Below are 15,962 nucleotides of genomic sequence, written 5' to 3'. Positions count from 1 at the left end.
CCCTATCATCTGAGATATGGAAAAATACAAACGAAAAGAAGAACACTCGGTACGTTTCTTCGAGATTCGAACCCGGGTTCTCCGTTTCCGAGCCAGTTACCTCGGCTGTTGCTCTATCGGTACTGTCGACGAAAAGCGTTTACCAAGTTGTAAAAGTTTCTTACCTCGATTTCTGGAAAACTATGCGTATTCGGACCCCAGACCTGATGAAGAAAAATGCTCTATTTACAATTATCTATCGATCCTCCCAATTTTGAGTCGATTGCTCGTCATTACCTTTAGGGATGATTTTCTCAAAAATGCGGTGGTGTCGAACCAAAATATATCAGATTCCTTCGTTTTAGGTTGTACACAAGAGACCTGCCAAACTTGAGCCGAATCGGTTGGCCGTGTCTGAGGCCTTCCACTTGTAAGACAGAAATCGGGTCACAGATCTGGGTGAATTAAGATTGGCGAGTTAAGTGGCGCTTCTTTCAAAAAATCAAATTCCAACTGTGCCTGTTCTCCCCAGTTCCAAATAGTGTTCTTGCCAGTGAGAGGACAAAGTTTTGGTGTTACAAGAATTTGCATATTCAGGAAACGACGGTAGAAATTTAGGAGACCTACAAAACTGCGAACTTGTCTTTTTTGTGGATGGAACTGGAATGGCTCTGATTGCTTCCAACTTTTCAGGATCCGGCAGAATGCGCTCAGAGGAAATAATGTGACCCAAAACATTCACCTTTGTCCTACTGAATTCAGATTTTTCCAAGTTATGTGTAATTCCAGATTCAGCAAAAATACGTAACAACTGTTGAGGATACGATGATGTTGTTCACAAGAGGCTTCTGCTATTAAACTATCGTCCACGTATGTGATGTGTCGTTTTAAGAACTCAGGTAATATGGAATTTAGTCCACGAATGAATGCTGCCGAAGAAATGTTCAAACCAAAAGGAAGTTTCCGAAATTGATAACAAACGCCGAAACAAAGAAAAGCTCTATATTTTCTGCATTCTGTTTGAAGTTCAGTTTCATAAAAGCTGGATCTGAGATCAATAGAAGACAACACTCTCACGCCACTGAAATTTTGGAGACGTTCTTCCAACGTTTGCGGCCTGTCTGTTTCAGGAATGATTATGGTATTTATTTGTCTGGAATCTAAGACAAGCCTGATGGATCCGTTTTTCTTCTAGAGGACATGTAATGGATTTTTGTATGAGCTTACCGATGGTTCAATAATGCCCTCAGCAAGCATAGATTGTATTTCCGTTCTAACACCGTCCCTATAATGTGCCGGAATTACGTATGATCTGACGCAAAATTTAAGATGCTCACGAACACGAAATTTGTATTGAAAGCCTTTAATTCTTCCTGTTTTGTGAGTAAAAACTGTGGAATGAGCTTGTAAGGTGTCAAAAAGCTCCTGCCTATCAGCGTCATTACAGTTAGCAATTGTTTGAATTTTTTCTGAATTCGAACGTTAGTATCTAATACGTCATCAATACCATCCCTGTCAGTACTTGCAAAGTGATTGTTAGTGTCCGTCGGGAGTCCCAATCTGTGATCTGACAAAAGGTAAAGCCGATTGATTTCCTCGTCATGGTTTGAAAGCCAACCTTCAAATTTCGAAGCTATAGACTTTCCTTCTTTCTTTAAACTTATTTCAGTGCCGTGAAAGTTTAAAATTGCTTTATAAGAAAATTCATAATAAATCTGTGGCTTTGACTACAGAATTCTAAGTTAGTTTGTTGGCGTACATCTACACTTTTTCCAAACATTGTAACTTGGCCGGCCGTGGTGGCCGTGCGGTTCTAGGCGCTCCAGTCCGGAGCCGCGCTGCTGCTACGGTCGCAGGTTCGAGGTTAGGTTAGTGTTGTTTAACGTCCCGTCGACAACGAGGTCATTAGAGACGGAGCACAAGCTCGGGTTAGGGAAGGATGGGGAAGGAAATCGGCCGTGCCCTTTCAAAGGAACCATCCCGGCATTTGCCTGAAACGATTTAGGGAAATCACGGAAAACCTAAATCAGGATGGCTGGAGACGGGATTGAACCGTCGTCCTCCCGAATGCGAGTCCAATGTGCTAACCACTGCGCCACCTCGCTCGGTTCGCAGGTTCGAATCCTGCCTCGAGCATGGGTGTGTGTGATGTCCTTAGGTTAGTTAGGTTTAAGTAGTTCTGAGTTCTAGGGAACTAATGACCACAGCAGTTGAGTCCCATAGTGCTCAGAGCCATTTGAACCATTTGAACCATTGCACCTTGTTATTTAATCTTACGTAAAGGAAATGTGGGGCAATCGATTTGTCGCATTTACTGAAAGCTGTTTTGCAAATTACTGAAATAGGACTGCCAGAGTCAAGTACTGGCGTAAATTTTATGTTATTTGTTATGATGTGTATTACAGGATATGCAATATTTTTCTATTTCATGTCATGTTACTGTAGTAAAATATCTCTAATGTCTTCCATTTCCATATAATTGATAGTCACGGCAGCTACGTCGTCAACTTCATAAGTACGTTTTGTGTCTGCCTGCGGTGCGATTCATATTCTATTATCTCTTTGTTGTCGCACGTCGTTACAGGGATTTGGAGATCTAATTTCTACAATTTCAGCTTGTCGAGAAGACTGTCCTATTTGAATCACGCCAGTTCTGATTAAATTCAGGTCTGTTATTATGACTATAGCGTCTGGCGCCTTGTCGGTAATTTCTGTAATTCCTTTCTTGTCGGTTAAGAGGTGGGGAATTCCTCCCGGAATCGTAATTACGAGGTGGACTGTTGCGTCTGAAGTTATTTTGTCTCCCTTGATAATAATTATTTCGGTTCCCATATTGTCAATTTCTACGGTTGTCTTTGTCATAGTTATTACCACGGAAATGTGATCTTTCTCTGTAACTACTGTTATTCTGCCAATGGTTGTCATACGGGTGATATCTCTTTTGGTCACGATTTGCGTTATAACAGTAGCCTTTTCGTGTCCGGTTATTACGTCGTCACGAAATTGTGATGGATGTGACACGTAATTGTTGTCGTTTTCCGGTTTTCACATCATACGATTGTCTGTGACAATTTCCAATTGTTGCAAATGTCCCTGAAAAGTTTCGATATCATCTTTACAACGTCCAGCCAAAATAATATGTCTTCAGTGTTCAAGCAACTTAATTAAGCAAATGCGAATAAGTTCCGAGGGGCTGTACGGGTTTGACAAGTACTGATTCTTGGGTAACATATCTTTAAAATATTTTACCGGGCTGGAAAATTCAGACTGTTATAAAAGTTCCATAATTATAATACTGTGTTTTACTCGATCTAGAATAGCCTGAGACCAATATGCAGAAAGGAAGGCATGATAAAAATCGCCTTCACTGTGAAAGTCGCGAATAACCGATACCATTCTTACCGCTGGTTTATTTTCTAAATAGCCACACATAAATTCTAGTCTAAGGTCTAATGACCAGTTGGGAGGAAAACAATGAGAGAATTAATGAAGCCATGCTTGTGAATGTACATCATTACTAGAATTCTTGAATGTTTTAAATTTACGCGTTATGATGAAGAGCTTATAGTCAAAGTCATCGTGACGCCGAGTCTCAAATCGGTCATTCTCACGTCGTGTCGGCGGTTCCATATCAAGGCTCGCTGCACCTTGCCAACTCCTCTCAAAATCTCCGAAATACCGTGTGTTATTACTTTGCGACTTTTCCGTATTCCTAAATCCCTCTTCCTGTGTCGGAGCGCGAGTATCCTCTGAAATATGCAGTTCTTGTATCACCTGTGCCAACTGATCTTGTACTTCCCGCATTTATCTTTTGCGTTGCGTATTGATATGTTTCTGACTTCGAATTTCCTAATTTCCTCGTATTCCTCTGTATCATTCAAATCATCATCTACCTTCGTAGATAAATTTGTTAACTGATCCGGAAGTTGGGCTACTTTTCCCCATAATGTGCTGATTTCCTCCGTGTGTTTTTCTGAACCAAGGTTTAGTGTGTCCATTTGTGTCGTACTCGCATGTACTGTATCCTTTAAGTTTTCCTGATTTTTTACAAGTTGCGTGACCGTATCAATAGATGCAATTGAGTCAGTTTTAGCCTGCAAGGTGTCGTGATTTTCGTGTACAATGATCTACAGTTCTTTTATGGCTGCTTCAAGATTCTGTAATGTGTTGTCACGTCGCAAAAAAATAGGCTGAAAATGCTCACAAATTTTATTTGTACATCTTCAGAAATTTTTTGATATTTCTATTCGATTTTGAGTATCTCAGCGGTTAAATTTTCAAGTGTTTGTTCAATTATGTCTAACTTTTGAATTGTAGTTGTGTTCGTTTCTGATTTTGTTCCATTGTGTCAAACTTTTGAAGCTTTTGGTCTGTTTGATCTAATTTTTGAATTAATAGTGCATTTGCATCGGCAATATTCGTATTTTGAAAAGCACAGTGTGTGTCTTGACTTAATTGAGAAAAGTGTAATGACGCAAAACCTGAATGTACGCTGTTTGCAAGATTTTGTTCTGTTATTTAGCGTTCCTGTGGCGAACTGCTCCGTTCCGTGTTCACTGACTGTTACAATTTCTATCCCGTTATTTACTGCCTGGTCCATGTCCCTCTGCACTATTACCAAATTATTGTCTTGAACATTTGTCAGTTAGTTACTAGATGGTGCTAACAAGCGACGCTCGTCGTCACTGTCAATTCTCACTTTGCTTTGCAGCCAAGTTTTACACTTTTCATTCGCCATGATTATCACACAATTTCACACAATCACATACAAAAAAATAAAGATCTTAAATGCAAAAATAGGAAGCCACACTAAAATAGCACTGAAAATAATCAATATCTAATTAGTTGCAAAAGTGACAGCGAGATACTTAGTGCAAATCCATATGCATGCCATAACTGCTTTGCTCATTACAATACAGTACTACAATAAGAAACTACAAAGGAAATTCCATATATACACTACGCGCTAGCGGTAAACAATAACTAATTTCTAATCATTCTCTAATTATTCAAACTACAAGAAAATCAGAAGATTCCAGTGGAGTATCCTCGACTAAGGGTCGACAGGTGAAACTTCTTTGTTTTTACTGAAACTGCTGAGTGCAACTGAAACTACTTTCTCGTTACTTATTTTTATCACTTCAACACTGACCTGCGGAAGTTTCCCTGACAAAGACAACTCAGACAATTCATTTATTACCCACAATAAACAAGCCCAACGCGATCTGACTGCTCTGTAATGGACGTGACTTCAAATAATTAAAAGAATGGCCCAGAATTAGAAGAAATGCTAACAGTAACCCATACATTTCGTAAGTCACTTCATAACACGAACTACAGCAATTACAGCAAGCAGCAACTACATTCAGCTGAATAAAAAGATTCTAACTGCTAAAGGCTCTAACTGCTAGTAGGCATATGGCTAGCAAAAGAAAGGTTTTGTTGAAGAGCAAACAAGGTATTTAGCAGATTTTACTTTAATCATGTGACATCCAGTTCCAAAAATTATTTAGTCGTCAATAATTCGACTACCCAAACAGAAGCAAATACATGAATCATCATTTTACAATGCATGTCCTACCAACACTAAATCTCCATGGACACAGGTCAAAACCGTCCGCTCGCTACCTGCTAACCGCCAACAGGTAACTGCAAGTCCGTCCAACCACAGAGTCTCTTACTGAGGGCGCAGAGCACTGCCAGTGATACTAATACAGTCTGTAGCGCTACCACCATACGAGTAGGCTACTTGCAAGCGTAGCGCGCCGACGTGGGTAAACAATCTAGGTGTGAATAGGATCACTCATGCGCACAAGCTGAGAAAGAGGCAAGCGCCTATACCTGTGCCTCAACTTACACTATGTGATCAAAAGCATCCTGACATCTGGATGAAAATGTCTTGCAAGTTCGTGGCCCCCTCCATCGGTAATGCTGAAATTCATTATGGTGTTGGCCAACCCTCAGCCTTGATGACAGCTTTCACTCTCGCAGGAATACGTTCAATTAGGGCCGGCCGCGGTGGTCTAGCGGTTCTGGCGCTGCAGTCCGGATGTGTGTGTGTGATGTCCTTGGGTTAGTTAGGTTTAAGTTGTTCTAAGTTCTAGGGGACTTATGACCTAAGATGTTGAGTCCCATAGTGCTCAGAGCCATTTGAACGTTCAATTAGGTGCTGGAAGGTTTCTTGGGAAAAGGCAGCCCCTTATTCACGGAGTGCCACACTGCGGAGAGGTATCGACGTCGGTCGGCGAGGCCTGGAACGAAGTTGGCGTTCCAAAACATCCCAGAGGTTTTCTATAGGATTCAGGTCAGTACTCTGTGCAGGCCAGTCCATTACAGGGACGGTATTGTCGTGTAACCACTAAGCCACATGCCGTGCATTATGAACAGGTCGAATGATGCAATCGCCATCCCCGAATTGATCTTCAACAGTGGGAAGCAAGAAGGTGCTCAAAACATCATTGTAGGCCTGTGCTGTGGTAGTGCCACGCAAAACAACAAGGGGTGGAAGCGCCACCCATGAAAAACACGACCACACCATAGCAAATGGCTTCAAATGGCTCTGAGCACTATGCGACTTAACTTTGGTCATAAGTCGCCTAGAACTTAGAACTAATTAAACCTAACTAACCTAAGTACATCACACGCATCCATGCCCGAGGCAGGATTCGAACCTGCGACCGTAGCGGTCGCTCGGTTCCAGACTGCAGCGCCTAGAACCGCACGGCCACTCCGGCCGGCAGACAATAACACCACTCCGACTTTTACTGTTGCTACTACGCACGCTAGCAGATGACGTTCACCGGGCATTCGCCATACACTCCCTGCCATCTTATCGCCACATTGTGTACCGTGATTCGTCACTATATACAACGTTTTTCCACTGTTCATTCGTCTCATGTTTACGCTCCTTACACCAAGTGAGGCGTCATTTGGCGTTTACCGCGTGATGTGTGGCTTACGAACAGGCGCTCGACCATGAAATCCAAGTTTTCTCACCTCCCGCCTAACTGTCATAGCACTTGCAGTGGATCCTGACGCAGGCTGGAATTCCTGTATGATGGTCTGGATAGATGTCTGTCTATTACACATTACGTCCCTCTTCAACTGTCGCCCTGTACGCTTTTGTGCTGTACGTGTCCCTTCACGTATCCACTTTACTATCACATCGAAAACAATAGACCTAGGGATGTTTGGGCGTGTGAAATCTCGCGTACAGACGTATTACACAAGTGACACCCAATCACCTGACCACGTTCGCAGTCCGTGAGTTCCGCAGAGCTCCCCATTCTCCTCTCTCACGATGTCTAATGACTACTGAGGTCGCTGATATGGCAGTAGGTGGTAGCACGATGTATCTAATATGAAAAACGTGATCACATAGTGTACTTGTAGGGTAAGCACAGCCGCAAGGCGACTACCTGATAGATGCCTATATGTAAACGAGCCTTTACAGAGATGAGAGACCGCTGAGGGATTCATTTTGGCGTAGGACTCGTCGCTTCGTCCGATTTGAGTCCGGGGCTTTCCGCTAGCACGCTGGTCGTGAGGAACGAGACAGAAGACAGAGCGTAGCAGTACCGGGCCGACCGGGCGGAACCAACAGTCCGTGTTCAGTAGCCGAGCAGGGAGGTTTTCTGTCTGGAAAATGGATACGCAGCCTGACTGTGTTATATCACGGTCGATTACGCCGCTACCCGGAATACGTCAGATCAGCAGCTCCCTGTCAGCCGATCCGCTGAGACGTGGACAGGAAGTCGCATAGGGAGCAGCTCACGGAGGAGGGAACTGGCAGCAGTTGGAATGAAGCCACAACATCTATGCGAGTCTGCCATCTCCGGCAGGACCCCTGCCAAAAGACTGTATCGTCTGAGGGCGTTTTCCTTTCTCTTTTTCTTCTTCTTCTTGTCTTCAGGAACTAGGCGAAGTTGCCTGTTACGGTGCCCATCGTTGTCAAGGTCTTCCTCTGTCTGTTGTTCCAAGGCACTTGTCATTTCTAGGCGTTAAGAGGAGTCTGTCACTCTCCATTCTTTCTATGTGATCGTTCCATTTTCACCCATAATCTACAAGTTTATCATTTAGATTAAAGAATTTTAGTTCTTCTCTGACGTATTGATTCTTTAGTCTTCAACTGTACAGCCTTCAGCACGTCTTCGGAATTTTATCTCTTGAGCCTGAACACGGCTTTCGTCCTCTTTTGTTACTCACCCTGGTGTCACTTCATAGAGCACTGTAGGGACTGCAACTGTTTCATAGAATGTAATTTAAGTACTTTTCTTAGTTTTGCTTTTAAGGTTTCTATTAACTGTTCCATGTATCTGCCTGATTCACTGGGGTTAATTTAATATCTCTGCTGTAGCAGTATGTCACGTAGTTTCGTAGGTAGATCACGTGACTCACTTGCTCTAAAATCTTTTGATATTCATTATTTTAGTTCTAGATTGTTCTTTCCCTTTGAAGGCCAGTGTCTTAGTTTTTTTCTGTTGAGATATCCATGTCAGATTTGTAGCTCATTTGTTTCAGTAGTATCACTGCACCGTTGGCACATAGTAAGTTATTTAAAAGCGTCCTCCTGTGTTGGTATATACGTTTTCGAAATTTTGATTTCCATAAAGGCATTATTTTATGTATGTAAATACTGAACATAGTTGTGGAGGTACAGCAGCCTTGTCGTACTCCTTGGTTAGCTGGTATTACTCCTGTAGTTACTGCATAGGCTTTTTCCCTCCATTTTTGAAAATTTGTACCAACCTAGAAATCCTTCAATCCTTGAGTGTACTCTTGCTCCTCCAACATTCGTCAATGTATCTGTCGTAGGTGTAACATAATTCCTCCATATATTAGCAATTCGGCATTAAATACCATGTCTTCCTGTCACTGTTCTGTTCTTACCTGATGTTTGACAGATATTACTACGTCAGACTGTATTTCTGTATTTCATCTAATTCCTTCTAACTTATTGCTTCAGTTTGAGTTCTTTTGCTGTATCGTTACACCATAATCCTTTGTAATAATTTACCCTTTGTTCTTCTTTGATATTGTTTACTTGTATAGTCTCTTTCTCTGTTGGGTTTACAGTTTTTAAAACCTTATAGGTCATATGCTGTCTCTCGTGAATGCGGAGTGATTTTTTCCCTACACATTTAGCACTATCACTTCCCTCCTTATAGTGTTGCATCTTTGCAGCTGTGGCGTTGGGTTACTTAAATATTTTACATGCGCATCCTGTTTTTCTTTCACGGCTTTTCTTATATCCTCATTCTAAAATTTTGAGTCCATTTCTTTTCCTTACTTTTTCTATTCATTAAGAGCTTCTCCCGCTACTCTATAAATCACAGTCTTTAGATTTTTCACTCTTCTTCTATATTATGTATTGTTTACAAGATTGATAGCTATTTATGTAATCTACTTTGGTAAAGATGTTTGATGCTGTCGTAGTCAAGCAAAAAATTGTATACAGCGTGATATTTTCACTCTGCAGCAGAGTGTGAACTGATGTGAAACTTCTTGACATATTAAAACTGTTTGCCGGACCGAGACTCGAAAAAAAATGTTCAAATGTGTGTGAAATCTTATGGGACTTAACTGCTAAGGTCATCAGTCCCTAAGCTTACACACTACTTAACCTAAAGTATCGCAAGGACAAACACACACACCCATGCCCGAGGGAGGACTCGAACCTCCGCCGGGACCAGCCGCACAGTCCATGACTGCAGCGCCCTAATCCGCTCGGCTAATCACGCGCGGCTCCGAGACTCGAACACGGGACCTGTGCCTTTCGCGGGTAACTGCTCTACCGTCTTCATTTTTTGTCTCTATCTTTCCTTATTAATTGTATAAAATGCCTGCGGAAATGTGTAACGCAAAATGGAAAATAAAATTCTTTTCAGATTTTAGAGATTGAGCAGTATTATTGATTAACAACAAGGAAATAGGCAAGTCTGTAAGGAATTTTTACCAGAACCGACAGACAGTCAGCGCATCCACCGACAAGATAACTTCCCCTCCACCCGACCAGCACATAACAGGGAGTTCAATGGAACAACGTAGAAAGTATTGGCGCCCACAACCAATTACACATTCAGCTGTCAAACTACACACCGTGCTGAACAGCGACAACACGATGAGGAAAATACACTGCTTGAATTTACGTAAACGACCAGGACAGGTAGCCGGAACGTGACTGCCACAAGGCAGAAGATTCCGCTGGTGCACTTCAGTTCAAAATAACCAAGTACAGTTAAACCCCACAGGAGGGTGGCTAAAATTTGCCAACTTGAAAACACACGTTGTTGCTCGCGGGAATATCCCAACCGCCGACAACGAAATGCAGCGGACAAATGTGAACAGTCGTTACTTGGTGGTAGATTAAGTCAAAACTCAACTTTCGTGTCCAGGACCGGTGAGCCACGGACCTCGCAGCAATGGGAACAGCACCACACACTCCGACCGCGCGTGAACGCCGCCAGCGGCCTCGGCCAAACTAAGCCCGGAGATTTCCTCGCCAACCGACCAACTGCCCGCACACAGCCCAGCCGGAACTATAAGCGCCATGCCAAAGATAGTACAAGGTGTGAATATCGATACACACTGCTGCTGCCACTCGCGGAGTGAGAGGGTAACAGCATAATAGCGATAACCGCGGGAGACCGAAAACAGAATAGAAATCAAGGTTTTATCGAACGCATAACATGAGTCAGCCACGGCTCAGCGATCTTGCAGGAACGTCGAAAAATCAAGAACAATCTTATCGCCTTCATGGAACAATTAAGAATTTGAGAGGCCTTTCATCCAGGTCACAGCGTTGGTCTTCCTACGTGGAAAATAAGTCTGGTAACAGAAATGATTTTGGAGTAATGTCATTAGGAGCCGTACGTAGAAGAAAGACAAGCATCTTCTGAACGAGCTGCCACACCTCTGAGAAGATCCACACATCAGTCGACGTTCGTCCGTATCAAGCGTGTCATAACGAGGGCGCAGCGGCGAATCTGTCATTTTAATGGCATGTAGACGACGTTGTGTCATGTATTTTCCATTAACGACCAGGTACTAGGTCGCACGAGCGCTTGTGTCGAGGAGGACATGGTGCACAGAACGCCAGACCACAGGCTATGCGATAGTAGGATATCGGCTTTCCACAACATTCCGAGCATGATTTCTCATCATTAGGCAGTATACATCATATGTCGTTGGGTTCTTGGCACTAGGCAAGTTGGCATGGACATAACTGTATTCGATGAAAAAGGGCCTGACCTGTAAGAGAGAGAAAGAAATATGGGCTACTGCAATGGGCGCCACTCGAGAGGAATGGGTCAGTTCGTCAATCAGGCTTCCCGATAATCCGGTTCGGCGGCGGGTACACGATTTAACCATCGTACTTACATAAGGGGCAGCTGCTCTCGCTTGGACGCTGACAAGGCCGAGGTCGCCATCTCATGGAGGAAGTGTCAGTGTGTCGTAGCGGACTTTGAAGATAAGACCCGCGCATACGAAGCAGCCGAACGCCACCTGCAGTCTGTGTGCCATTACCTTTAGCGTCGGTAAAATCTGTGCTAAATGGGGTAGACGCGAGACTGCATGAGAGTTAACAAGATCCACCCGTTGTAACATATCCAATGCTCTCAGGAGGTTGCCACAAAAACTGGTGCAGATAGCCTGAAGCAGGCGTTTATAGTTAAAAGACATCGTGCGCTGTCAATCACGCTTGAAGGTGATCACCTACCATTGGAGCTGATCCACTAGTGCCAATGGAGCCACTTTCTCTGCTGAAGACCTTTACCGATGAACATAGCACTAGATTTCTTCAGGTTCACATGGATGTCCCACACCATCTGCACACCTCAGTGTTATCCCTGTCAACCGGCTGCTCAAACTGGCTCAATGGCGATGGCGAAATGGAGCATCGACAGCGGACATCCTTGACGGACTGACAGCATGATATGGTCGTTGACCAGCACTCGCGATGTGGCACCTCGGAGGGGACGCAAGACGACGTGTATAAATCTGTGGGGGAAGGCCATCCGTCGGAGTACGTTTTCTAGAAAGTCATGACTCACTCTATCAAAGGCGTGGTCCAAGACCACTGTCACTAAGGCACCGCGACCGCGGCAGGTCGTGGCCAGGGCTATGACGTCACAGTAATCGCCGAGTGCCGTCTGAATGTTACTGTCACCACCAAAGCATATTTGATTGAAACAAATGACTTGAGAGATGGCGCGCCGAAGGCGGGTGGCAAGAATCTAGGTAAAAATCTTGAAGTCACAATTTAACATGGTTAACGGCCGATAATGTCCAACTCCCCGACCTCACGCCGGCTTGGGGAATATCAGGGTTCATCAGTTCTTCGTACATCGCAGTCCAGCGTGCAACCATGAGACGTGGAATGTGCGGTAAAACTCCAGAGGAAACTTTTAGGGACCTGGGGCTTTGTTCGCCGCACCTTTACGAAGAGCATCAGCGACGTCATCGCCCGTAATCGTCGCTGTGAGAATCTCCGTAGCAGTCCTGTCAAGGGTACCTGTCAAGGAACGGAGGACATCAGTCGTTAACGCCATGTTCTAGTACTCCGCAACATAGAACTGTTTGTAGTAATCCACAAAGGTGTTTGCGATATTTTGGGACGTCAGTCGGCTACCATCTGGCATGTCGAGAGCGTTGACCAGCTTTCTCAGACAGCGCTGCTTCTCTCTGATGACGTGATGCATAGATAGGGGTTCTCCTAGTACACGGTCGTGACATCTTCCCCGTACTATTGGGCCTTCAAGGCGGCTACGCATAAGAGAAATTAACTTCGCATTAATCGGATGAATTTCAACCTATCAATGCACGGAGGGGGGACATGGCTTTCGATTTCGCGGAGAATTGTGGAATAGTATTCCATGGTACGTCGCTGCCACAGCATTTTGTCGCGACCGTAATTCATCACCGAACGACGTAAAGCACGCTTGGTGCAGTCGAGTCACCAGTGGAGTGTTGAAGGATATGCTGGAAGTCGTCTCACATAATTGTTTCATTTCGTCTCTACGACCTGCCTGCATTCCGAATCCTCGAGGTAGGCGACATTCAGCTGCCAAAGGCCTCGACCGCGCCACGCCTTCTGCCTCTGGAGCGAAACAGTGCAAATGTAGGCGCTATGGTCGGAGAGGGCGGTAGGCCATACCTCACCGTCAAGCGTGGCAGTTACGATTCCTTGGGAAATGTAGACACGGTCAAGACGACATGCACGCTGTCCCACGTATTGGTGAGGTTTCAGTTCATGCACGAACAGCTTGAGTTCCTGGGATGTGGTGAAATGGGGATGTTGGTCCTTCTGGGATAACGCAGAATTGAAGTCGCTGCCAAGTATAACACTGTCGTAGGCGCCTACAAACAAAGGGGCGACTTGTTCTGAATAGAACTGTGACCGTCCCCGTCGCTTGGCCGTGCCCGAGGGAGCGTAAACATTGATGATTCAGACACCGTGGAAAGTCACAGAAAGACCCCTAGCCGATGGTAAATTGATCACGTAGTCTACGTCAATGACTTCCTTTAAAAGAGTAGCCGTCCCACTGCCGCCGTCAGCACATTGCGAGATAAGAAACAAGACACAGATATTAGGAAACGTCGCTAGGTGAATCTCCTGCAGAAGGGCAACATCGAGCATCTAGATCCGACGCCCTCAACATTTCACTGAACAATTGTAGTTTGACAGGTGTGACAATGGTATTGACATTGATGAAGCCAATCCTGTAAGCTTGTCGCGGAATTGGGAATACTGGGACGCTCATGGAGGCACGAAGAGCAGGAACATTGTCCCAGCAGGCTGCACATACCCATTCAGTAATCCTGTCGATTAGCAGTCGTGGGTTCGAGCAGCAGCATTCGCTGCTGTCACAATGGTAGGTGTTTCATCGTCTACATTGTCAGACCACGCAAAGGTGCGTGGATTGTGTGCGTCCAGCGGAGTGCCTGAGGAGTTCGAAGGCAGCGTCACGTCGGCGGTGGAAAAGTGGTGCTGGCTCAGCTGATGTTAAGCATCCATATGTATAGCGCCTGGTGCATGCGAAGATAGTTGTACCTCCGACGTGGGGGGGGGGGGGGGGTAGGCTGGTGCTTCTAGCACGGAATCGTCCATCGGGAGAACATTTTGAGAGTTGTGACCCTCATCGTCTTATCGTCTTGAGACTGCGTCCTGCAGGTGACAGACGGGACGATCCGCCATTTCCAATGTCTCTTCGGCGACCGTTGCTTGCGCAAGTGAGCTTCAGTGTCCAAAGACGCCTGGGGATCCGGATGGTCAGGCACAAAAGCATCGGTAGGTGTATAACCATGGAGTGAAGGGCCATCCCCTGCACTAGAGATTGCTCACCACTGCACATGATGGGAGCAGGAGGCATGGGTGTCGGTTCGTCCGCAACAGCCCGAGGCATTACCGGAGACGACGATGTGTCAGTAGCAGGAGCCAGTGGTGGTCGCGGTCAGGGGGTCCCTATGGAGAAATTCGACAAACGTCAGCGGGAGCGTCGTCGGAGCGGTCGTGCCCTGTAGGTCCCTTGGCGGTAACTGTGTGATTCTGCGTTGCAGACAGCTGTAACGGACGCGTCCTTCTTTGCCACATCACGAGCATGCCTTCGGCGGGCCATCATAAATTGTAACTGCACGGCAGCCACCAATATATAAGTAGAACGGCACATATTTGCTTAGCTATATGCAGATCTATCGTACTCCATTGAGAACCGGTTGCGTAGTGAATTGAACCCACTATGGGACTTAACTTCTGAGGTCATCAGTTCCCTAGAACTTAGAACTACTTAAACCTAAGCAACCTAAGGACATCACACATGCGCGAGGCAGGATTCGAACCTGCGACCGTAGCGGTCGCGCGGTACCAGACTGTAACGCCTAGAACCGCTCGGCCACCCAGCATTTCGGCTGTATGACTGATCACCTTTCCATATGGACGGAAACCTCTGAAGGTACCTCGAAAGGAAGTTCGAATACATGGATCGTCCGCAGTCCGTCCACAGTTACGCCACCGATGTGTGCATCAGAGTGACGGAATTTAAGACTGCTTCGAGTGGCACACAGAATTTTGTCACATATGTCTTCGTTAACCAATTTCACGTATACCACACTGGTCACTATAAAAAGGTGGATGCCAACAAGATCGTTGCAGTCAATCTTGACTTCATCTCTGATAAACTGTGCGATGTCAAGTGCCTTTGATCGGGCATAATCAGGTTAAAAGCTAATCTTCAGTGTTCATTTTCTGGCATAAGCCATTCTCTTTCGAAAGAAATATAGCGCGCTAAGACGGCAGAATCACGTAAGCAACTCAGTGAGCGTGCTGCGCTGCGAGGCCGGCCCGAGTGGCCGAGCGGTTCAAGGCGCTACAGTCTGGAACCGCTCGAATGCTGCGGTCGCAGGTTCGAATCCTGCCTCGGACATGGGTGTGTGTGATGTCCTTACGTTAGTTAGGTTTAAGTAGTTTTAAGTTCTAGGGGACTGATGACCTCAGAAGTTAAGACCCATAGTGCTCAGAGCCATTTGAAACCTTTTTTCTGCGCTGCGAAGACGTAAACAAGACGTCCGTGCCGCTAGCGTGCCGAAAGGAGACTTGCATCAACGAAAGCTGAGCAACCGACCGCCCGGGAGTGCGTCCCATGTGCCCACGCACTGACTGAGCTACCCAAGCACGACTCACGACGTGTCCTCACAACAACGATTCCGCCTGTACCTCGTCTCCTACCTTCCAAACTTCCCACAAGCTCTTCTGCTGACCTAGCAGTACCACTACTCCTGGAAGAAAGTATATTGCGGAACATGTCTTAGCCACAGCCTGGGGGATGTTTGCAGAATGAAATTTTCACTCTACAGCGGAGTGTGCGCCGAAATGAAACTTCCTGGGACACCCATGGGTCCTGAGTCGTGCGTGGGTAGCTCAGTCGTTAGAGCACTCGCCCGCGAAAGGCAAAGATCCCGAGTCCCGCTTCGGCACAGAGTTTTAA

The 15,962-nt window shown here is 45.5% G+C and overlaps 1 protein-coding gene and 1 non-coding gene across 2 annotated transcripts in view; one reads left to right on the top strand and one right to left on the bottom strand.

Annotated features, from left to right (window-relative positions):
• LOC126176735 (metabotropic glutamate receptor 4-like) overlaps positions 1-15,962 on the bottom strand; it is an 848,202-nt gene that overhangs the window by 683,375 nt on the left and 148,865 nt on the right. The window lies entirely within an intron of this gene.
• Positions 15,318-15,401, top strand: Trnas-gga (transfer RNA serine (anticodon GGA)). The gene is given in 2 exon segments: positions 15,318-15,357; positions 15,367-15,401. It is a non-coding gene; the product is annotated as a tRNA-Ser (tRNA).

The sequence above is a fragment of the Schistocerca cancellata genome, chromosome 3 (genome assembly GCF_023864275.1).
Source record: "Schistocerca cancellata isolate TAMUIC-IGC-003103 chromosome 3, iqSchCanc2.1, whole genome shotgun sequence".
In the NCBI taxonomy this organism is placed as follows: Eukaryota; Metazoa; Arthropoda; class Insecta; order Orthoptera; family Acrididae; genus Schistocerca; species Schistocerca cancellata.
The sequence above is the reverse complement of the archived record's forward strand: the minus strand, read 5'-3'. Positions and strand labels throughout refer to the sequence as shown.